This window comes from Dermochelys coriacea, chromosome 2 (genome assembly GCF_009764565.3).
Source record: "Dermochelys coriacea isolate rDerCor1 chromosome 2, rDerCor1.pri.v4, whole genome shotgun sequence".
Taxonomy (NCBI): Eukaryota; Metazoa; Chordata; order Testudines; family Dermochelyidae; genus Dermochelys; species Dermochelys coriacea.
Window position 1 is genome coordinate 59,551,295 of NC_050069.1, and position 25,630 is coordinate 59,576,924.

The 25,630-nt window shown below is 39.2% G+C and overlaps 1 protein-coding gene across 1 annotated transcript in view; it reads left to right on the forward strand.

The window, feature by feature from the left end:
• Positions 1-25,630, forward strand: part of EYA1 (EYA transcriptional coactivator and phosphatase 1) — a 230,450-nt gene that overhangs the window by 62,876 nt on the left and 141,944 nt on the right. The gene's annotated exons all lie outside the window — the stretch shown is intronic.

The following is a 25,630-nucleotide window of genomic DNA, read 5'->3' on the forward strand; positions in this document are numbered from 1 at the left end:
ATCAGCAGAGAGGCAGCACACAATAAAAGAAGGCATTCTGGTTTTAAAATGAATAAAAATTGATTGCGTCCCTATAAAAACTAAATTGGCAGAGTGTTAATTGCATTTCACATAAACATCTGTAGCAGTCGGTGACTCGTTACTGGGCTGTAATGCAATACAGGACACTTAGGAATAAATGCATCCTCCAGATGAGTTCACAGAGATTTTCTAAAAGCGCCTGATGAGATTGTAAAAATCTGATTAGTCAGAACTGCTAATGACACTTAAAACAAAGGGAAATCTTTAAATAAAATTATTTTGCTCTCCTTCTCTCTTGATAAATTATATGCAAATTAGCACTGATTGAAAAATGTTTGCCTTGAAGGTAAATTCATGCTAATGAAGAAAAGGTCATCAGCCTTCAACAAGAATATCTGATGATTAAATCTGTAGGTACTTTTAAATTTGGTTAGTTTATTCTCCTCTACGTATAGTGGTTTACTGGAGTGAACAAATTTATACACTATTTTTATTATTAATTTCTGTCCTGGTAGCACACACAATCCACTAGGCACTGTTCACACACACACACACACAAAAAAATCAGCCCAGTGCCTGCCCCAAAGAGCTTACAGACAAAAGCCTAATCCTCCAAAGTTGTAAGCACATGCTTAAATTCATAACCATTGTGAGCAGTCCTATTGACTTAAACCATATTACTTTCAGAGCACAAGGTTAAGACACATGTAAGTCTTTGCTGGTTCAGAGCCTAAAACAACAATGCTAAAAAAATAGGAAAGAAGAATGCAATCAAAATACGTACTTTATATACATCTATCCAGTAGTTAGCTTACAGTTATGGTCAATTTAATTTCCAACCAAAAGAACCCTCAAAAATACAGGAAAAGTTGATTGTATACTGTTTGTTAGTCAACTTTATTTAATGGTAACAGTACCAAACATTCCACTCCTTTAAATTACAAGTGGAATGACTTATGGGGTATGGGGGATTTCTTCTCTCTTGTTTAGCTCTCAAGGTAGTATATGTTGAGTAGACATTTCAAGCTCTAGCAAATTATAACTTTTGCAAGAAGTATAATAAATTTGAATTAAAGATGCAAACAGATAGATAGTATCTGCAAGATTCCCCCCTCTCATAGCCACATAAAATTGGGTTCCCAGATGCATATAATTAATTTTTAATAATAATTTTAAAATAAAATAAATGTATAAATTAAACTGTAACAAACCCATAAACATATTGCTCACTTTAAAATGAACACAATTCAAATACCTGTTGCAATAGTGCTTCAAAACTGTCATTATCCAAAGGTGCTCATCATTTTAAGGAACTTATTTTCCTCTCACTGATAATGATTCCAGTGAACTTGCTCACAATTTTCAATGGAGGAAAGACAATCAGGTTCCAAGTACCTAGATATAACTTGAATCGTATGAAATTATCTGGTGATAAATCAACCAGGGTAAGAGTTTGTTTATACCATTACTATTGTTAACCTCTTAGATTGTAAGTTCTATGGAGAAGGGACCGTGCCTTTCTTTGTGATTTTACACCCCTCTAGCACAATGGGGTCCCCATTCCTGATCAATGAAAAATACTATTTAATGTAACTAGTAAGTAAAAATCATAACTGTCACAGTTCAGGGGAACAGCACCCATATTTCCCCTCCACCATCCCTTGAGGACACTATGACAGAGTGCTAGCAGCAGCACCCTGATCACTGATGTTGTTGCAGCACAAAAAAAGCTGCAGGCTCAGAGGGAAGCAGTTAATCACTTTCTATTGTGGGACCATGAGCACTTGGGTTGTAATTACCAAACAATTGATACAACTGGCAGTAATTGGGAGGATATAAGTAGGAGGAACAGGAAGGGGAAGGCTCAGAGGGAAAACTATGTAAAAGAGACACAATATGCCTGTGTCTTGTTCTATTTGCCAAAGAACTGTGGAATAAATGGTATATGTGTGTAAGTGGGGGAATAGTCCTGCTCTTGTGGGAAACTTTCCTGGCTTCTGCACTACCCTGGTGAAGGGGGCTAGCAAAAGGATCTGAGTCCTCGCTCCCACTTCCTTTACCCAGTGGCCTCCCTGCCCTTGAGGACTCCCCTTCCATTCTCCTGTCTGGCAGAGTCCTCATAACCCCAACAAGGCTGAGCCCAGGATTCCTTGGGGGGCTCGACCCCCAACCCTGCTGTGGTGACCTAGGACGGGGCTAGGGTGTCCCCACTCCAGGGTATTCTCTCTGCACTGGGCACTTCTCTGATCCACTGACCATTACATACAAGTTAAAGCAAATGCAAGTTATTTAATCAACAATTAATTTTAAAAAGAATAAGGAAAAATGGGAAACGTTAAAGGAAACACATCAACCCGCTCTTTGGCAGGGAACATCACAAACAGTGTCTCTGGAATGTCAGGGCAGTTCAGTCTGTTCCTTATAAGTCCCCGGCCTTCTTCTCAGGCCCTGGCTGTGTAGGGATGCTGTGGGTTGGACGCTTGCTGTGGTGGTGGCCACATGCTCTCAGGCTCTAAGTGGTAAGACCCTTCTTCCCAGTATCGCCCCCGCCCTGTCGGGGTTATGATCCAAGCCTGGCATGCAGAGTCTCTTGGCTGAGGCGTCTCCCTGTGCTGGGCCCGCTGACCAGGGTCCCCTTGCTCTCACCAGCTGCTCACCGCACCCAGCTCCAGACTACTCCAGCCCCAGCTGCACCAATCTGTCTCTGCACTGCTGCTGCTACTGCTGCTCTGCCTCCAGTTCCCTGGGCTGATTCTTTGGCCCCTCTGGCTCTGATTGCTGCAGCTCTGCTCCCAGGACAGGTCTGCTTCTGTGACTCTGCTCTCAGCACTGACCTGCTTCCTGGGCTGCTTTTCTGGTCCCTCTGGATCTGGCACAGCTCTGCTCCCCAGCTTAGCTTGGGCCCCTGCTTTCTCCTTAGCTTGGCCCCACTCTGTCTGACCGAGGCAAATCCAGCTCACACGGAGGATGGGACCTCCCTGGCCTCCTGACTCTCTGATTAGCCTGCCCACCCTGTCATTCAGGCTGACCTGGAGCATTGGCCTCTCCCCATTGTTCCTGGGGGCTGTCAGTCTCAGGGTCCTGATTCCCCATTGACCCTTCCCCCTTTCTAGTACGGGGAGCTAGCCAACCAAAACACCCCCACTGAATGTTAGTAAGGGGGCAACAGTCCCCTTACATGTGATTAAGGGAAAACAGCCTGGGCATGCTTATGACCATGATGAAATTGGGTTTATGAAGTGACGGAATCAGATAATGCAATGTGGCACACCACATAGAGGAGGGAGTGCTCTGTGACAGACACCAATTCTAGGCTCCTGGCTTCTCAGCTATCACATCTCTTGTGGAGGGACATGGGTCTCTCTCCTTCCTGAGCAGGGGTTTCTCCAGGCTGCATAGATCCCTACCTAAACTGTGATATTCCCAGCAAGCCAGGTAGCTTAAACAGGCTAGCATCTGCATTTTGCTTTCTTTTTGAAGGATATAAACATAGTTGCCAACAATTGTAAGTTACCACATAGCTCTTTCTAAGTAAGCACATTTATTCTTATGATGAATAACATAAAACAAAAACAAGCAAAAACAATAAAAGAACCTACACACATGCTAAAAGGTTTATCAGAGATCACCCCCAACCCCAACAAGGGTTCTGGTCAGTGTCAATCCTTCTAACTTTCCACAAGGATTAGCTGCCCTCCCCACCCCACTCTACCTTCTGGTTGGACAGAAGGTTCTGTCCATTTGCTGGACCAGACAGAAGCCCTGTGTCATTGTGAACGTGGGGTATTTATCCAAGAGCCATTTCTTTGCCTGTTGGTCTCTGGAGAATCTAGTTTGAATTAGTATCTGTGAACGTCTTCAGGTGGTGGTCCTTCTCTGAAGGTAGTACAACCTGAGTGAATTTTCCTTATCACCCCCCACTGTTCTTAGTTCTGGAGGAGGTGTAGTCACCCTCCCCTGTGGAATTACGTACAATCCCTGGCCCACAATTGTACATAAACTTAATTCAGTAAAATCTCCTGAAGATATTGCAGGAAATTGCCATATCTGTCACAACAGCATCCAGTTTAAGCAAAAGCATTTTACTTGAGTCAAAAAAGAAGGAAGTTGGACCAGTGAAGTAGGTGTAGTTCTTGGAAGATGTATAAGGGAGTCCTAAATTAATTAAAATTCTTTCACTTTCCTCCATTATGAGTAGCTCTCTCCAAATGAAGAATTCCTTGTGTGTCCTTTATTACATAGAGGATGTTCCAATTTACAATGGATTGTTATATGCCTTATAAAAGGGCATTATGAATTTGGTCTGATATTTGTTCAGTGAAATATCTTTCAATAAATGAGAAAAAAGAAATCTGGAACCAGTGGACGCTTTCTGTTAATTCTAATAAAGGTCTCAAAGTAGGTGGATAATTTAAGCATGCGAGTAGTATCATTGACATCAGTGGGACCACTCATACACTTGAAGCTATGCATGTGCTTACCTTGCTGAATCGGGTTCATAAGGCCAATTTTTGACTGTCTTACCCACATCAGCAGTCCTACTGAAGATCAAAGCTTGCTATTTCATGGGGAATTCCTCATGCCATTTTCCCCAAACATTCTTCAGTGTGTGAAGTTTGCAACTCTGTAGAATGAAGGTGCAGTTCCACACCCAGAACTCAGTCAATCTCATAAAATTACACAGAAAAACTTTCAGGTGGAGGAGTTCAGGGCCTTTTGCTTCCATCTGCTCCTGACTACACTGCACCCTCGCTGCCAGAGCCTTCACTTTTTGCAACTGCCCCTGAGACCTCCATAAAGGTTGCGTACCCCACGAGAAGGTGCTTGGAGAAAATGTAACACACTGAAGCTTTTTTCATCAGGTTTCCAGCTGATTGTTGGTAAGATGGTACAAGCAGATGAGAGAAACTGTTGAAGCTCTCAAATGTAATAAAGCCCTGCTCCTGATATCTCATGATATTTCTGTCTACATTCCTCTTTTGTAAACAGTCATATGGGGATCATGCTAGAAGATCCAGAGATGTCTGTTTCCACAGGTTTATCCCAATTAATGATAACAAATGCTGTCGTACAATAATTATCTACTGAACATCTTGGGGGAAATCATTCTGTCCCTAGGATCAATGAGTGGAGGATCCCTTCTATGTGAATAGAGAGCCCCTGGTCAGCCATTTCCATGGCTCCATCCACATGGTGAATACTTTGGATATCCATACATAAGTAAATTGTATCCTCTGCATCTCTACCCCCTAACATCTAGCACTAAATCTCTCAAAAGTTAATGCAGTTTGAGGCATTTGTAAACTCTGGGTTTGATGACTAAATCAAAACATTGTCAATATATGACCACATTTTAACCTTTATTCCTTTCTTTATAATGACATAAAAAGCAAAGCTAATGACCTCTACTAAAGTGAGGTCAACAAAAGATAGCTCTGGTAAAGTGGGTGAGTACTATTGTTGTTTTATGGTAAAAGAAACAGGAGGGGAAAAAAAGATTGGTTTTTAGTGCACTACCTTATTAGGCATTTACTTTGACCTAGTATATAAAGGTGTTCCAAAGTTCATGGCTTTAAGAACTGAAAATAAATAGTGCCAGTCTAAAGAATCAAAAGCCTTTTCCAGGTCTACCGAAAATAGATTGCTCCTGTTCTTTGAAATCGGATTGTACATAAAACATGTGAAATAATCTTGTGAGATTATCTGATGTAGAACAATATGGTATGAATCCTGATTGGTTTCAGTGCATGTGGGGACACACACACTCAACAGTATAAAAACGCTTTCTACAAAACCGGCTTCTATAAATATGACCTAATTTCGTAGTGTAGACATACCCATACAGACTAAAGATGGATTGAATGTAGACTCATCATTGAACTCTCAGCTTGTCGACTGATGATATTGCTGTGGTGTTTAGGCATTTAAGATCAGATAAGCATTGAGTATGCAGGAAGGGAGTGCAGAGCCAAAAAGAGCATGGGCAAATTGGAAGGGGGTTTAAGACTCTTTTGCATAGAATACACTTTGCTGCAGTGGCCATCTGTGTTAGGAAAAGGCAGTTAACACTCCCATCTTAATATAGGCTCCCAGCTAACCTTAAATGTGTGCCATGTACCATTATGCAAAAAGATTGCTATGTGTTGGGTTTTCTTCTGTTTTGGAAGCATGCATGCACTGCTTCCTACATTTCCTGGCCTGTTTTTTCTCCTCTTGACTGCCCTTTTGGTCCACAAGTAGCCCAAGAATCTATAAAGCTATAGTTTATCTTTTGTTAGCAGTTCATCTCATGTCACCCCCTGCCTTTATGACAATTAAGGTAGTACACAGAAATTTATGGCTAAACCAGTTAGCTATCTGTTGTTCATATGGCAGCATAAATATTGCCAATATCCAACAAACACAATTTAAGACTGTATCATTATGAATATGTGGCGGGGGAGAGGGAGATTAAGATTGCACATGCAACCTTAATTCTGGCATTTCCTAACTTTTTAGTTCTTGACTTGGAAACCTTAATCATCTTTTAGCATACTATTTTGTGTGTTTAATTTCCTAGATTTCTAAAATCCAAATGGAAATAACAGAAATGCCATCATGTGGCATCATATTGATACCCACATGGGTCATCGGCAGGAGTGGAACCTTTAGATTTACCCCACCCCATTAGCTCAAGTGGTAGAGTTCTGTAACTGAGAGCAGTAGTATATTATTATCCTCTGTATGGGCCAGCACTAGAAGTTTGCCATTTGGTTTTACAGATGTTTGCTCGCAGCAGAGGATTGGTGAGACTCAAGAATCTTGGGTTCCATTCCAGACTCTGTTCTCTAGTTGGCATAGACTCTTTTGTCCTCGATCCCCCAAGTGTGACCCTTTCTGGCCTTACCCTTCCAACTTGTACTTGTCTTAGTCCTGTCTCTTCCTCACCCCAGACTCCTCATCCTAGTCCTGTTCTCCTCACCTAGACAGTGCTGTTCTCCATTCCTCAGACTATTCTTCCCACGTCCATTGTCCTTGCATAACAAGTCCTATTCTTACTCCTCCACAGTTCCTACCATTCCTAATCCCAGTCCAGCCACCCACAGGTCACTGCCCATTTGCAGCTCCTTGCCAAGCTAGTCCCATTCCCCATCTTCTGGCTCCCCATCCTATCTATCTCTCTGCCCCACCACCCATATTCACTATTCCCACCAACTCCCAGACTTAATCTGCCCTCCTTTCTTTTTGAGCTCCTTGTCCAATCTGTCCCTTCCCTCTGCTACTTGTCCCAGTCTTTTTGAACTATCTTTTTCCCCATTCTCCTCCCCTCAACTCTTCATCTGATCTGTCTTCCTGCTCCCCTTCCTAGCCTGCTCCCCTACGAGCCTCAACTGATCTAATTGCCCTCAATTATGTATTTTCCCTTGCCTCCATCTCAAAAATGGCCAAAAAGTTGAACCCGAGGTAGAAATCCAGCACAGAAAATTTCAGTCTGAATAGTTAAAGTTTGGGGAAATTATAAGCAATTGAAAACTGTGTTTTAAAATGGGACGCGTCGGGCAACCTTAATTGGCAATGCTATCAGCCCCCTCTATAATCTTTTGCTAACTAAGTGTTTGGCTATATTTTTTTTTTGAAGATCTGGTTGGAAAAATAACATGCAGTACCAAAGATTTTTCATTATAGACCTGTTTCACCATTTCTTTGACAAATCTTTGCTCAGCCTGTTTTGCGATGAGCAGTTCCTTGTTGGATCACTTAACTTTGGGCCTAAGCATGGCTGTGTTTTGGTTTGTATTTCTTTTTCCAAGTACCATAGCATTGATCTGTTTGGTTACTGTGTGATCATAACTCTTTCTAATACTAATGGAAGTTTTATATGCAGGCCTCTGTGCAGGATTACATTCTCAAAAGAAGAAACCGAATAAAAGGTGAGATTAGGCTGAGAAAAAAGAGTAATTATAGCTAGGAAATGAGAGTACTGCCAAGGAAGGAAGGAAGTGATATGGACCTAGTTCTCTTCATCTTTAAAACTTTCATGTAGGGTATGTATTTGAGTCTTCTGGGCTCCACCAGCCAAGGGACCAGGAGCAGCAATGCCATCTCTGCCAGAACCGGAGGGTTCCATGACACAGTACTACTTCCAAGCTTCAAGGCCAACTGCCAGAATCCTTCTTGCTGCAAGACTCTTACTGGTTCATTAAGATGAAATGTAGCCACATACGGAACATCAGAACAACCTACGTTCATCTGTGGAACAATTCATATGTTCATTTGAACTAAAAATGTAAATAAAGGAAAAAATGCGAGAAATTCTACCCGGCCACCATCCTCTTGTTCACCATGGCTCTTCCCCACCATCTCACTATGTCTGCTGTGCTCTAATTGTTTTCAGTCTACCTTGACATTTATAAGCCCTTGAGGGCAGGGACTTTCTTGATATTTGCCTATAAAATACAATGTATATTTATGGTACTGTTCAAATAATTGGTTATAATGTTGGCTTATTTAGGGCTTGATTCAGCAAGGCACTGAACATTTTGGCTCTCATCGAGCCAAGCACTTAAGCATATGCTTAATTTTAAGCACTGTGCAACACAAAGCTGAGCATGTGTTTAAATGTGTGGCTGGATTAGAGTCAAAATGCTGAGCACCTTGCAGCTCTTAATCTTTAATTTTCCTTTTGAATTTTCCTTTTACAACGGAGTTGCACTGGCATAAATCATGGATCTGAGTTACACAGATATTTTTGTTTAATTAAAAAACTACTGAATTTTCCCTCACAAATCTAGCCATAAACCATTACATAGTTTTATGTATTTACAGAAGAGAAAAGTTGAAGTTCACGTATTTGTTCTTGGTAAAATACATTCCCTTCCTAATAACTTCATGAAGCATTGCAATTCAGATTTAAAGAGAACATTTATAAAGTTTAATGAAAAACAATTTTAAGTCTGACACCTAAAGACAAATCATTTATTCAGATTTATTCTGTAGAGATTTTGCTTTTCTTATTCAACTATTTTGACCTGATCTAGCTTGCTATGGAAAGTAACCACATACTACCACCAAAGGTGCTAATACTAATTATGCTCAACCAAGCTCGGAGTTATCCTAGGCCTCCCTGCAGACAGCATGCAGGCCTCTTGTTTCACTTCTAAAAATTTATTAGTATTCAAGTTCAGTGAAGCCTTGATGAATAATTGCAGAAAATAAACACCCATAGGAAGTATGAAAAAGGTGAACAGTAGGAATTGTTCTGACGCTTTGCCTAGAAATTAGATGAGAGACATATTTGACTTTCTTTCCTGTTTCTGCTGGCATTTTTCAAAGGAAATGCTAAAACGACTGTGATGTTTTAAAGTAGTATTAGAAAGATAAACCATTGTAAAACGGGGAGAGGGGAGCTGAGGGGGAGAGAAAAAAAATCCCAAAATGACCAGTTAGGACACTTTAATGAATGGTTGAATGCACCTCAAAATGAAAAACAGATGTTCTGTGTTAACTTTAATAGCAAGCCTTCTATTCAGATTGAGGTAACTGGACCATCTACTTGGATAGAGGACAGAAACAATATAGATATTGTGCAAGAAGAATTTATAGATGTTATATGTTCCATAGATAGTATTATACTGGTATGTTTCCATACTTTTTTTTGCTGTTCTCTTTAAGGCGTATTTAGCATGATGACTGTAAATAGAAAACCTTGTTGTACCATAAATGTTGCTTTGAACAGGGCTGTTCTTTTAGCAGGTATTTAAGAGGACTCTGCTTTTATATGAAATACAATTTGCATGATACACAGAAAAAAAAATGTGTAGTCTGACCTGTCAGTGGACCGAAAAAACAAATACAATATATAATTATACAATATACAAATAAAAGGAAATTGGGAGTTTATCTGAGATCTTCAGTGTAGTGCAGTACATATTTAGATTTGGTATTTGGATAATGCATTCTGTTAAGAGTTCTGTTCCTCTTGTCATTCATTTGAGTTGAGCAGCCTAGATGTAGTAGATTGGGTATGGAATGGAAAAAATGAACTCTTGATTTGTACTCCAGAATCGCCGAATGGCTCAGTCTTATTTTCTTCATCTGTAAAATGGGCATGATAATGCAATTGATACATACCTGCCTCGTGGAGATGTTATGAGGATTATGAAATTCAATAACTACTAGTGCAGAGTACTACACTTAGGTAAGAAAAATCAAATCCTCAACTACAAAATGAGTAATAATTTGCTACATGATAGTACTGCAGAAAAGGATTTGGCGGTTATTGTGGATCGCAAATTGAGCAGGAGCCAACTGTGTGATGCAGTTGTAAAAAAAAGACCAGTATTCTGGGGTGTTGTACATGAGATATAGGAGCTAACTGTCCCCCTCTACTCAGCGCTGTTCAGGCCTCAGATTGAATACTAGATCCAGTCCTGGTTGCCACACTTTAGGTGAGATGTGGACGAATTGAGGAAAACCAGAAGAGAGAAACAAAAATGATAAGATTTTGAAAACCTGACCTATGAGGAAAGGCTAAAAAAAAGGGTCTTAAGAAAAGAAAACTGAGGGGAGGCCTGATAAGTCTTCAAATACGTTAAGGGCTGATATACAGAGGGCAGTGATCAATTGTTCTCCATGTCCACTAAAGGTAGGACAAGAAGTAATGGGCTTCATCCACTCAAGGGAGATTTAGGTTAGATATTCGGAAGCTATAAGGGTAGTTAAGCACCGGAGTAAGCTTCCAAGGGAGGTTGCGGAATCCCCATTATTGGAGGCTTTTAAGAACAGGTTGGATAAACATCTCTCAGGGATGGACTAGGTATGCTTAGTTCTGCCTCGGTGCAGGGGTCTTGACTAGATGACTTGACTTGATTTCCATTTTAGCCCTAAATTTCTGTGAGTCCAAGTTTAATGAGTTAAAGTTTGAATAGCATATGTATAAAGTGCTATACATTTTTAGAACACATAGGTTCACATGCAAATAAATTGATTGACTGCTATTTGACTTTAGTTTTACAACGCAGTTGCACTGGCATAAAGCTGGAGTATTCCAGTGTTGAATCAAGCCTTTAGACTGCAGGGATAAGGATTTAATCAGGGTAGTTAAGATTTTAGATTGAAAATCTGTCTCTAACTCATAATTATGTGTTTAGCCACATTGGACTGGATACTGCAGTTCATGCGTTCTCTTTGCACAATCTGTGCAGTGCAAAGTGAACTTAATTTGATTGGACATTTGGTTTGCGGAATCTCTGGTGTGTAGGGGAAATTTCTGCAGACTTATAGCTGGTGGAGGCAGCATAGCTACTTCCTACATCAGCTGTTCTGTCTTCCCTTGCATAAGAGGGAGGCATAGGAACTGATTCCATGGGTGCACTGGAGCTGGAGCACCCATGGAAAAAAATAGTGGGTGCTCAGCACCCACTGGTGGGCCCCACCGATCAGCTCCTCTCCCTCCCTCTCTCTCTCCCAGTGCCTCCCACCCACCATAAATCAACTGTTCAGCGACAAGCAGGAGGTATTGGGGAGAGGGGGCAGGGCGTACTTGGAGAAAGGGGTGGGAAGAGGTAGGTTAGAGGCAGGAAGAGGTGAGATGGGGATGGCGGTTTGGGAGAAGGGGTGGAGTGGGGGGTTGGGCAACCCTGGGGAAATGAGAAAGTCAGCACATGTGGAGGGAGGTGTAGGAAAAGGAAAGCTCAGGAAGAACTGTTCCAATTTATCTTGTCAATAATCCACAAAGTAAACCATACCCAAGTATGACATGAAGGATTATGCTTTCCAGAAGTAGACCTTGATGTGGTAGATCATAATGGCACATATGGGGGGACAGGGTGTGGTGAAGTCAAGCTGCTCTGTACCTGATCTTCTCAAGATTGTGGCAGAAGTTAGAGTAGGCCCCCTGCTGCTTTAGCTTGACAGTTGAGTATCAGGGAGCCACAACTGGCTCTCTCTGGCTGCCCCTCTCCACTATATCTGAGCAGTGCTCAGGCATCATATGGAATGGAGGCCATTATTTTTGTTTAGTTCATGAATAATTTTTGTCATATGTGGCCTTATGATCTAATAAGGTCTACCATAAGGGCTAACATATAATGGCTAGTACTGTTATACATACCCTGTAGTGATAATTGTATCAGTTCTAACTCTATGTTAATTCTTCTCTCATGGTTGTTATGATGTTTAGATGTTTAGTTGCTGTTTTAGATGTTTAGTTGCTTGGCAAAATTGAACTGATTTAGCACTATGGTTTAACCTTCTTGTTATTCTGATGTCATAGGCCCAGATTACTCTCTTTCTATAGATCTCAGAGATGTCAGTTGAAATCTGTTAATTAGATCCCATAGGCTTGATTGTTCTCTCCTTTCTCTGATAGAGCAGAGGAGCACATTCTCTCTGCACCATTAAAGCATCAGTTAGTTTCCACTGAGTAACTTTGAACATTGTGCCCAGGGTTTCAGTGTTGGGGGAAGTAAAATATTATTTTTATTTTGCATAGCCACTGGATGTTTGTTGTTCTCGTTGGCTGCAGAAGGTTTTTTGGTTTTTATGTCTCTTCTCATATTTTAAATAGTCTGGTACTTTCCTTCGTCACTCAAGTTTTCTCCAGAGGTCAGTGGATCTTTCCTCACTTATATTGTTCTAACATCCTAATCTAGTCAGATGAACAAGACATGGCCCCTTTCCCCTAGTTACATTCTATGTCCTTTCTTCACCTCTTCAAGGTTATCAGCCCTGGGATGAGGACAGAAAAATGGGAATGAAAGAGTTAGTCCTTGTTGGTGGTTTTCTTCATTAAATTTTCATTTCTCCAAAAGTGATTTTTTTTATTTTATCATTTCACTTTTGGTCATTGGTTTCTTCTGGAACTTTTGTAATTACTTTCAGAGTAGCAGCCATGTTAGTCTGTATTCGCAAAAAGAAAAGGAGTACTTGTGGCTGTAGCTCATGAAAGCTTATGCTCAAATAAATTTGTTAGACTCTAAGGTGCCACAAGTACTCCTTTTCTTTTTGTAATTACTTTTTCACTTTTCCATCTGTAGCCATGATCCTGGCTTTCTGTCTTCACCAGCAGACTCAGAAGTCAAATATTGTCATTATCAATGAAATCCTCGATCCTAAATTTCCTCTAAATTTGCTTCTGAGAATTTCCTTTAATTTCTCTTTTTAGAACATCTTCATCAAATTAGATCACCTTTCCTATTTCTTAATGATTTTCATAAACATTTTGGAAGTTCTGCTCCCCTTCCTCTCCCCAAGATCCATATCTTGTCTCCTTATGTGAAATCTTAGTGAGTTCTTTAATAACACTTAATTTTCAGGTTAAGGAACAGTATATCAGAGTCAATTGGCCGAGGCTCGGAGACTCACTGCTGCGGGTGTTTTTGCAGTGAAGAAGTACCCATGGACACAGCACATGGTTTTACCAGCCACTTTGTATATGTCTACACTGCTTCCCATCCATGTAGACAGACTCTTGCTAGCATGCTGGGTGGACATTGCAACGCAGACTAGCGAACGGGCTCTCAAGCTCACCAGAGCCCATGCTCCAGCCCGAACCACAATCTCCACATGGCTATTTTTAGTGCACTAGCTTGAGCCCCACTAGCACAAGTTTGTCTATCCAGGCTGGGAGATTCACTCCCAGCTGCAGTGTAGACACACCCTAAAAGATCTGGCAAACTTGTACAAGTATTGGAATGGGTAGGGCATTGCTTTTAGCTGCCTCTTTGGTCACAGGCTTACAACAGTGTTGCAAAATAGACAGTCTTGGCTAGCTAGGTCAGATTTATTAAACAGAAGGCAAAAAGAGAGTGATGGGAAAGAAGAAAAAATAAGGTGGGGGGAGAAAAGGACTTGTTGGGAGGAGGAAGGTGTATGACAACAGGAACCCAAGTCTCTCATTCTAGGTGCTGTTCAGGGTTTAGCTCAAGTTGGTGGAGATGGTGATGTCATCTGGGTCCCACTCTCCAGTCTGGAGTAGTCAAGACAACTCTCAGGATCATGAGGATGAAGGCCAGTGGTGTCAAGGTGGATCTTGGGGAGGCAGCCATGATGATAAAATGGTAAAGTTTGCTCTTTTCAGTCCATCTATCCTTCATGCCGGCATCATAATTATTCCTCCCCCCCAAAATTTTTTTAAGGACCCCCAAAAGGGGTGATAAGCAGAATAGCTCACCTTCTCATTATTTTATTGACCATTTAGGCCTAATTTCTGATGGACCTATTTTGGTTTATTAATTTCTGGTTCCCCCCTCTTGTTTACATGAAGTGATGTTATATAGTCTTTGGATTGTATTAGTAGACCTTTTTGTTTGAATTAATTCAGCCTTTCTGTCTCCTTTTTGTCTATTTTCTATCAACGTTCATTGTTACAGATTCCTGTAACATTTTGTGAACCTCGATCCACATTTCAACAGTTGAGATCACAATAGGGTTAGACCGACTAGACCCCTGTTGTTACAACTCTTTAGGAAAACCTCAGAGAATTACTGAATTGAGAGTTACAGAATTGCTATTAGTTGCCTTAGTTAATTTCTAAACAAAAATTAATTATGTCCTGTTACTCTGACTGGATTAGGACATTGTCACAAAATGTAAGACGCACCTTGAGTCACTTTACTTTTGACACAAAAGCAGTTGCAGAGCTTCATCAAGCCCTCACTCTCCCGCTCCCCCTTTTTTTTAGCTGCTCCAAAAAATGGTTGTGATATGTCTGGAGTTACTCATTAAAACCTGTGACTTACAAATTCAAGGATGCAGAAATAATTGGTTCTGCTTTGTGAATTCAGAATTAGGGCTTTGCAGACTGCTTGGTTTCAGGTGAGCTCTGGGGAGTCTATGCAGAGTGTATTCTGTGTTGTTAGCCAACAGCCCAGGTTCATAAAGTTCTCAGCACTTCCTTTATCTACCCTATCTGTTTGCCCAGCCCTCTGTAGCTTTGGTGCCTTCAGAAGAAAACCAGTGGCCTGCTCCTGGGCTGCTTCTTGGGTCCTCTCACCTGGCCCCGACACCATCACAAAGATCTCATGGGAGTACATCCAGCAGAAAATTTGGGGGCAATTTGTTAATGTCAACAGGATTTCCAATTCCTGATTGACAATCTGAAGGATTTGGCAGGAAGGCTCCTTCTCGCACCTCCCCAAAGGCCAGAGTGAGCAGCATTAGTAAGATCAAAGGTAGAGATGTCTAATCCCTAACACAGTAACTGGAGAATACACTAGGGATTACAGGGCTTCTCTTCCACATGTGGTCACTAGCGATGATGGGGCATTTCTGGTCCAGAGCCCAGTATTCTGACTGGAAGTAGAAGCAGGAATGTTTTCCCTTTTCCTACTGCAGTATAAGAATGTGTGTGCTGGGGGTTTTGGTGCTTCCTGCCCACCCCTAGAAGGCCTCTGGGAAATCCACTACTCTTTAAGGCTGTAGGGAGGTGTAGTAGAGGGCCATTTGTCCCCAGGAGATTGGAAGAGGAAACCAATTATTGGGTCCCTCTGAAGGTGACAAAAGATAAGAAGGGGCAAAGGACGGATCTTTTAGTATTGAGTTGGTGGGGGAGGAGATTGGGGTCTCATGGAAATTAATGCTAGCCTGTTTTCAAGCAGTTTTGCTAAGGGTAGTTTGCCAACACCCTGGCAACAGACCATGAAGGTTAGTGTTCACAAAATACACACAAAAACTGCAGCTTTGAACAGTTCTGTACAGAATATCCCTCTCAGCCTCTAAGAAGGAAAAATATTACTGTTTTGGTTTCTTTTTATTTTAAGTAAACGTCTACTGTGTAACCAAAGTTTTGTTGTTCATTATGCTGACTAGTATGTCTCAGAGAGAACTGAGGTCGTGGAAATTATCTGGGGAAGGATTTCACAGCAGCAGGAAGAAATCCAGAAATGGCAGTACAAATTTTGCTTTTGATTGGTTTTGCAGTCTGTTAAATTGATGTGGAGGTGGGAACACTTATTACATATGAACTGGTGAATTGAGAAGCAGAAATTTTATTTTATTTTGGCCAATAGCAGTTTAAATTGTAATTTCTTGTGTTTCTGTTTACTATTTTTTGTAAAGGGCAGGCCAAAATCTTATTGTTCTAATTTGTTGAGAGGAGGCTCTAACTCCTCATCTGGGAAGCCATTTTTCAGCCCTGAATTCAGTTTGAATATCAGACCCAAAGTATGTCAGAGTTTCTCAAAGATACTTGTAGAAAATTGATGGATTTCTACATCTAAATGATGATTGGAGTGTGCTAGAGTTGCATTTACAGGACACTTCCTGTGAATCTCAACATTTCCTGTAAAAAAAAAAATACACATGTAAACAAAAAATCAGATCCCTAACGCAAATTATTTATGCACAGAAATAGGGTTTAAAATGAGTTTTGGCAAAATGGTGAGTTCACATAAATATACAAATATTTTTTCTACTGTTAATTCTCATTCCTTAGTATCCTCATCTGGGCGTATATCAGTGTAATGCATATCAGCAGAAAGCAGAACTTTCTATAAAACGCCTTGCTAATTGACTCACTATTGCTGGATACTCATTCACTGGCACAATGCATTGAATAAGCCGCTAGAACAAAATGGATTAACAAGCTTAGTTTGTTGCTGAAGTTATTATATTTTCATATTATGCAGTGATCATAATACATTTGAGGACGCATGGAAACCATTGTTCAGCCTCATGGCAGTGTTAAATTCTGGGCATTTAAATGAGCCCAACTGGCTGCCAAAGTTGGGAGTTTAAATTGCCTGTCAGGAATTAGTACAAAGTAAAAATGAGTACAAATATGTGAAGTAAAGAGGGAAAGGCAGTTATGTTGAGTAGATTTGTTTATGGTTTGATTCCCCACCAAATTTCATCTTTTTTTCTTATTTGAGCTCTCCACCCTCCCCCCCTTTGTGACTCATTTGATTGCTCTCTTACTATTTGGGGACTTATGGGTTGCAAAGGAAAATATAAGTTGTCAGTTGTAATTTTGATCTGTGTTGTGATATCTGTAGCAGTGCCAGATATGGTTTTCTGCTAAGCTTTTTTTATGCAAATACTAGTTCCGAGACACAAACTGAAATAAAGTTTGTAACGTTAGTGGAGGAAAATAAATAGAACATTCCAGCTTTTTTTTTTTTTTAAACAACCAATATTTGAAAGCCAAGAAATTCAAAATTAAGGTTACACTTCAAGCAAGTATGGAAAGGATAAGCTGAAGGCGACTTGCAAAAGGAGGGAAATAATTTGTGCCCTTTGTTTATTATATATAAAGAAGGCCCAAAAATTATTTTCACAGTGTTTTCATCTTGGTTTTTTTTAACCTTAGAAGTGTGATGAATATCGAGTATCATCATACTTACTTTTGCTGGATATCTCTTTGGAGGAGTGAAGAACTAGACTGGAAGCTTCCTTAGCTCTTAATTGAAGGGGTGGGTTATTAAATGTTCAGCAAAGAAATCCTTCCTCCCAACTGTTTCTATGGCATTTGTATTAAATAGACTTGAATAAAAACATACACAAAACTGAGAGTTTTTAACAGTTGACTGCCTTAGGAAGTGGAAGAATGGAAAGGACAATTAGTTTCAAACCTGGGTCCATGAGGCAAGGCATTATAGTAGAAATGATCTGGTTTGAGCACACTCAGCTCTCCCTAAAGTCAGTGGGAGATGAAAATCTCTGAAAATCAGGTCACTTATTTAATTGTTGAAATTCAAGCAGAAAATGTTGGTCTTGATATGTCTCGCAATACATGTAAATTGCTGATTGCCTTCAGAAGCATAAAACAAACAGACCACTTAAAATAATAATTTGTGGTCATTTCTCTAGGGAGTTTTTGCTAGTTCCCTTAACAAGAACCATCTCAATCATTCATTTTCAGAAAGTCAGTGGGTCCTCTGAACCAACAGGTAGTAAACAGAAAAATTAAGGGGGAAAAAGACCTTTTAGAGAAGCTAAATGATTCCTTTGCATCTATAATAAAGAAAATCTATATAAAGACCTACTCTTATCAGGTAACAAAGATGAGGTACTGCTGGAGTTTGTGGTTCCAAGAGGAGGTGCTGAACAGACTAATGAACAGTAACAGGTAACCAAGAATTTTGAAGGAACATGAGAAGAGCATGGCTGAACTGTTCATAAATAGAGCTAGTCCAAAATGTCAAAATTGGATTTTATTTTTTTTAAATGAAAGATGGTGAGAATTTCCCCAAAGTATTTACCCAGTTTTCAACCAGTTCTATTAATTAAAATATGAATTCTCTCATTAAAATCACTTGTGACACTGGAGGTCTGGAAAGCAGTAAATGTTTGATCTTCATAAAGGATGTGGGTGATCTTGGAAATTACAGGTAGGTAAGCTGTACTTCCAGGTAAATTGGTTGAAATGATTATAGAGTTATAAAACACTTAGATCAATATGGATATGACATGGACGAACCTGTGAGGCTTCTGAATTCTTTGTGTCATCAAGATAGTGGATAAAAAGAACTAGGATATAAAATGTATTTGAAATTTTAAAAAGCTTTTGGTAAACTCCCACACTATATGATATTCTGGAAACTAAGTAGTCATGAGGCTAGAGAGAAAGTTTTGTCTGGATTAAAAACTGGCTAAAAGACCAAAAACAGATTGGGAATAAATGGTCAATTTTCACCATGTCAAAACTTTAATTATGTAGTGTCCAAAGAATCTCTACTGGAATTCTATGTTTAATATTTTCACTTGCCAATCAGAATAAGGGTTAAGTGCTGAGGTGGCAAAATTTATTATTGAGACAATTATTTAAGATAGTAAGGACTAAAAACACTGAGGAACTTCAGCAGAACATAACAGGGCTGGGCAACTGGGCAGCACGACAGATTAAATTTAATTTTGACAAATATAAGGTAACACACATTGGAAGGGATAATATGAACTATTTGTGCACAACATGAGATTCCAAAGTAACTGAAACCATTGAGGAAAAAGACCTGGGCATTATTGTGGACATCTCACGGGAACTTCTCTTTAATTCAAAACAGCAACCAAAAAGGGAAATATTAGGACGTTGAGTGAACAACAAGGAATCAACAACAATCAAGGAAACTGAAAGGTAGTTAATTTAAATTGATAAATGAAAACACTTTTTTTACATAACACATAATTAGCCTATGAAACTCATCTTCAAAAGATATAATTGATGTCAAAAAATTCACTTGGATTAAAAAAGGATTAGACATTTATTTGGATGCAAACATCTACAGTTACATTAAATGGGATTGTTTAAAGAGTTATGTAATTATCATATTTCAAGGCAGATGTCTAATTGCTTGGAGTTAGTAAGAAACTTCACCTTATGGGCAGGTTGTTCTACAAGGGTTTCTTGCACCTTTCTTTAAAACCTCTAGTCCTAGCTAGCTTTGGAGAAAACCTTCAGGACTGATGTGGCATGGCAATTGCTATGTTGACAGCTTGTGAATGAACACAGCATTTTCTAATATAATGGTAGTTGGTATATCTCATTAGAAAAGAATATCTCCTTAGTAGTTTTAGATGACAAAGCCACTCTGTTCAGTTTTTAGGTCTTGTACTTTTACTGTTTACAAGATGACACCTTTCTTATCTGAAAAGATGTACCCTTCATCATTGATATTAATTCATAACTGATCACCTGTAAATGAGATAACTGCTTAGACTATATGGTTTTAGTATCCTAGTCTAGCTAAGTGCTTCTGGAGACTTGAAGCACAAAACTCTGCTAGCTCAAAAAGCTTGTTAATGGGTCCCAGATGACATAGCTATCAATTTTTTAGTATCAGATATACATGCTGTCTCCATTATAACTTTCACTTAGAGGCAGACTTGACCTAACTGTACAGTATCTTGTAAGATTTTTCTCTTATTTTCATTATGAGAGGGGGACAAAATGTAGCAATGTTAGTTGAGGTGAAAATACATATCTGAAAAGAAAACGTATGGTGTGTATAGTGACACTGAGACAACTGATGTCTTTCCAAGAGCTGCAAGTCTTTTCTTTTTTTTTTTTTTAAACATTTCCCAGGTTGTTTAAATGTGCTTTGTAAGCAATGATAAAATGACAAGTTATCATTGATCTGTCCTTTCTTCCATCTCAGAGGGATTCATTAAATAATGCATGTACCCATGTGAATTACCCTTCTTCACTATACTATCCCCAGACCATTAGCCAAATATAGCAATACTAGCATCTTTCAACCCCTAGAAACCCTTTGGCTTTCATTTAATTAAATTATCCCATTATGAAAACTCTTATAATGAGATTAAATTTAATTATTTATCAGACACTTATTTGCACTAGGGATCCTATCAATTATGTATGATAGTGCTAAACATTTTTCAATCCATCGCCTTTTCTTTTCATGGAAGGTGCAATTTATTAAGTGCATCTGAAGTACGGTAACGGTGGAGCTATTGTAGAAATATGCATGCCATCCTGGTTCAGTTAAAAGCAAATGAAATAGAAAAATAGAGAGGAAAATTCATTTCCCATTCATATTTAAATACAAAACACAGATACAGTATCCTGTGTTTTAATTATTTGGTGTAACAGTTTTTCAAGTGTTGTTTAATAAGACTTACAACCAGTCTCTTTGGATTTGGTTTATTTTTTCTGGTTGTATTATGCCATGCTGAGCAACTAACAGATACCCAAGTTATGCACAGAAGTTTTAATGTCCTATTAGAGCATTTAAAAGAAAATATATAAAACAGCTTAAACTGATATAACTATTAAGCATATAATTTAATTTCTTATGCTTTACTGGAAGAATATAACATTCTGAGAATATAAAGTAATTGTCCATAGACCTACATTTTAAGGATGCACTTAATGTATGTAGGAAATAAAATGTCAGTAGCCAAGTCTGCAGCCAGAAATACTGCATTATTTGATCTTTCAAAAAAAGATAGAAAGAAGAAAATATTTAGGTTTCCAAAAATTGTTTAAAATGGAATGATATTTTCTGGTGAATGTTATGAAGAAGACATAAATGTGAACACAGCTCAGAGCTCTTTTTGTCAGATCTCGTCAATATGTAATTAATTATTCATCTGGAGTTCTGTGTGGCTCAGGGCAGGATTTCAGAGAGCTTGTCATTTTCAAAATTGCATAGTCATCACAAGATTGCTTGTTTTTTGCTTTTACAAATAACATGGACATAACTGATCAGCGGCATCTGGTTAGATGACGCATACAACTGAATGGTAAAGTAACAACAATAGCCTTTAAATATAGCAAATGCTTTTAAAATGTTACAAAATTCTATCCATCTTCAAAATGCTCATGTTTCTTGTTCAAGTGAGACTGTACGAGGTGGAGGGGTGTAAGGATGTCAAACAAAGTGATTTATACCTTTATTTCCTTGTGTTAGTGCTGAAAGAGGATGTTTGCTTCATTAACTTAGTAATTCACTGCTACAATAAACTAAATATTTGAGAGAATTTAAGTGAGAATGGCCCCAAGTTTTGACAAATTACTATTGAATATTTTAATCCTTCTTATATTGAAAGAACTAGATATGATACATATAATTAATAGAAAAATAACACCTATCTGACAAAAGTCAATTGTATCCCCTGGCTATCATGTTTTCAAAGGCCATATAATGTTATACATGGCACTTTCCACCTGAGATAATAAATATTAACTGATTAACCTTCACTACACTCCTGTAAATTAGATAAAGGTAGGTAAGATATTTTGATAGCCATTTTCCAGATAGGGAGACTGGGACACAGCAAGCCAGTGTCAATGTCAGGACTAGTAATCAGGTCTCCTGGTTAGCAGCACCAAGCTATAAGAACAAGTCCAAACTCCTACTATAGCTATGAAATATAACTTTGCCAAAAAAAATGTACCACACTTTAACCGATGGGACTACCATATACAAACAACTGTATGGTGAAATTAGTGTTAGAATGCACAATCGAATCTACAACAAGGAATAATAAAAGACTGAGCAAAAAATAGGAGGTTAAATAAAAGTTATAGAATTTAATAGAAGTTGAGAGAAGAACTCTTGTCTCTTTTGCCATTGGTACAATGTTATTGTGAATGCTGACTGTGATCGGTTCTGTACAATTATATCTGAAGGTACAGATCTCCTTTCAAGGGCTTACATACTAGTATATGCTCAGTCAAAACAGTTAGGACACATTTAGGTAGATGCCAGCATTGGTTGGAAGTGGTGGTGATGGAAACCTGGAAGGACATTTTGAAGGCTTTGCAGAATAACTATGTTTGAAGGAGGGATTTGAAGGTGAGAGGTATTGCTGTTTAGTCTTTGAGAGAAGAGTAGGAGCCACCAGGGAAGAAAGTGTGAAAATGAGAGTGGAATAAGGATACAAGCGTTGTTGATAGGAGTAAGTGGAGAATAGGAGAAAACAGAGATGTCTACGGGCTGGAGTTGTTCAAAGCCTTGACTGTGCACATGAGATACTTCATTGTGATTTAGAAGGCAAGGAAAAGCCAGGTAAAGGGTGTGGATACTGAGAGTGGAATGCAGAGCAGCTGGAGAGGGTAAGAAGAGTGTTTAATAGCTTTTTGGATCGGCTGGAATGGAGTGAACTGAATAGCGGTGAGTCAAGAAAGGAGGCTACAGTAGCCACTATGAGAGATGATCAAGGATTTTTAGGACCCTTTGGGATACAGAGGGCAGGACAGATATTAAGGTACTGTAAAAGAAGTACTGACAATATTTGGTGGATGGAGTAGAGAAGAGTTGAATATGCCATTGAAGTTGTGCACTTGGGTGACAGGGAGGGTGGTGAAATTTTCTATTATAATTGAGAAGGGAAGGATGGCAAGGGTTTGGAGGGAAAGAATTAAATTTTCACCATGTTGAATATGACTTGCTGGTGAGATAAGCAGGATGAGAAAAGAGAGAGAGCATTAAAACAGCTTGACCACAGCTAGAGAAAATATGGATAAAAAAGTGGATTTGAGGGTCATTGGCATAGATATAATTTAAACTATGAGAGTAGATTGAATCACCTAGAGTAGAAAAAAGGAGATTCCTAAGGAACTTTTAGGGATACCAATAGAGAGCAAGAAGAGGGTGTAGTAGAAGCCATTGAAGGAGAAACTGATTGTTTTTTTTTCTGTACATTATGTAAGTAATTTTACGGTATGTATGTTTTGTTGATGACTCTTAATCAAAAGAGCACAATCCTCCTTTCCCCACTCCTCAAAAACTGTATATTTTTGCCCCTAGCTAACAGTTCCAAGCATTTAATTTTAGTATTCAGAGTAACTAGGATTCAGAACGCCATAAATCTTAGCAAATACTTGATTCTTCTCCCTGCTTTTTGCTTTTTGAATTTTGAAAGCTTTGTGGGATGACTGGCTGGCTGACCACAACTATATTTGAGATTGAGGGTTAGTAAATTGGCAGTTTTCTTGAACTGGCTTTTTTTTTTAAACATTACCTGCTTTCAATATGAACATGCAGATAGTGGGCAGTAATTTAGCAAATGAACTGGTGTGTGCATGTGTCTTTTATACCTTGAAAATATCTACACTCAGCCACCTGTTTAAATTATGACCAACCACGTGGAAATTGTTTACTGGTAAGTCTACTCTAGTTTTATGCGTATATTTCACAAAGATTTCAATATTTTAAGTCATCTGTGATTGTGGGTCCTTGTTTGTTTCTCTTTCTTTTTTCAGGTGATAGTGATTATTCTCCAAAGAGTTACTAAATCCATTTTGCTTCCTGCAAATTCAAATTCAAAATGAACATGTAAATAGATTTGATCCTCAGTAAGAGCTTTAGATGATGGAATGGTAAAGAATCTGCATATCCAGCTGGTATCATGAACAAGTCTTCCAGGAGTCTGTGGCTCCATAAAATTGCTCACAAAGGGAAAATTGCAAGACTGAAGATCCTAGTCAGCCAGAGAGGAGATCACTGGCAAGCTACTGCTTCTCCTTGATGTTTTCATCATTAATAAAGCAAGCTGATATCACAAACGTCCTACATAAGCTTTCCATTTACAATTCAAGGGTGTAACGCAAGAAAACTTTCAGAGTAACATTTTCTTATGATCCTAGAATGAGTTAAATTTTAATTAAATGCAAAAACTTGTTAACAGAATAATGTACAAAAGTCAAGACATCAAAGTGTTGTAGTTTTTAGACATTGCACATGTGTCAAGCTTGAAATCTTTACTTTGTTAAATGTATACTAATTATGTCTTCTAATTATATTAAGTGGACAAGTAAGATTACTATAACTTTTTTTATTCCTGATTGTTGTGCATTTTTCAAGCACTAAATTAACATAATTCTACATTTAATTTCTTTGTTTTAAAAATCATTTAAGGAAAAGGGAAATACAATTTGTGCATGCTTAATAATGATATCACTTAGAGCCTTTGAAGTTTCCACCTTGTTGAGCTGAATGGGGTGGGGAGTGGTTGTGGTCACAGCTTGTCTGCTGTTGCTTTTGTCCAGAAACAGTTTTCTACAATTTTGGGTTAACAGAGGAGTAACATATCAGTTTACGTTATGATATCTAGGTCTTCTCATTATAGGAAAATTTGATTTAAAAAACAGCCCTTCAAATTATAAAACACAGTATAATTTGTGAAGAAACCTTAAAACCAAGGAACCTTAATTTTTTTTTAGTTTTCTTGACATACTTTTATGTATGTGTGTCGGGGGAGGGTTGTTATGGGGAGTGCAGTTGTTGCTTCTGTTTCAATGGAACATCGACTGTTTTCCCACTGCAAATTATCATAGCTTGAAATTACCAGCCTCTGTGTCTAGCAGACTCCATGTGGAGAAGAATAGTGTTGCCAGGCATCCAGTTTTCAACCAGAATGCCTAGTCAAAAAGGGACCCTGGCAGCTCTAGTCATCACGACTGATTGGGCCATTAAAAGTCCAGTTGGCGGCGCAGCGGGGTTAATGCAGACTCCTTGCTGCCCTGGCTCTGCACAGCTCCTGGAAGCGGCCGACATGTCTGTGGCCCCTAGGCGCAGTAGTGGCTTCAGCGGTTCCGTGCACTGCCCGGGTCCCCAGCACTGGCTCCGCAGCTCCCATTTGGTAAGGGTGTTCAGTTTTCTGCTGTCAGGATGTTGGAAACCCTAGAGATGAAGGAGAGAGAATTTGTGGTTCTTCCAGCCACTGTGAAGCTATCTGTCCCCACTTTGGGGCCCAGGGTGCTGGAACTCTTCCTTACTTCCTTGAAATAGCCTGAGGGTCTCCAGGATTCCCAGGCTATTATACTAAGACCAGGTTTATATAAAATCAAGTCATTCTGTAGCTCATACACACAGTCATTCTTGTGGGGGAGAAGGGGGGATTATTGCTCTTTTGGGCGTTGCTAAGCCAAGAACAGCCCTCTTCCCTCAATACAGCCATAATGTGCTCTCTCATTTTATTTTCTTATACTCAGCCAAATAAACACCAGTATCATAAATATCTCTGCAGGTTCATGTCACTTCAATGGGAAAATCATCTCCCTTATTGATAGCCAGTTCACTCTTGATCATCTGCTAATGGTGAGAAGGAGGAATTGAACTTCTGATGAATACTGCAGAATGTTCATGAAGCAGTGTGTACTCCAGGTGAGAGAGGATAGCTACTTCCTTGGCCATAGCTGTGTACAACATCAGTTTGAGATGCCTTT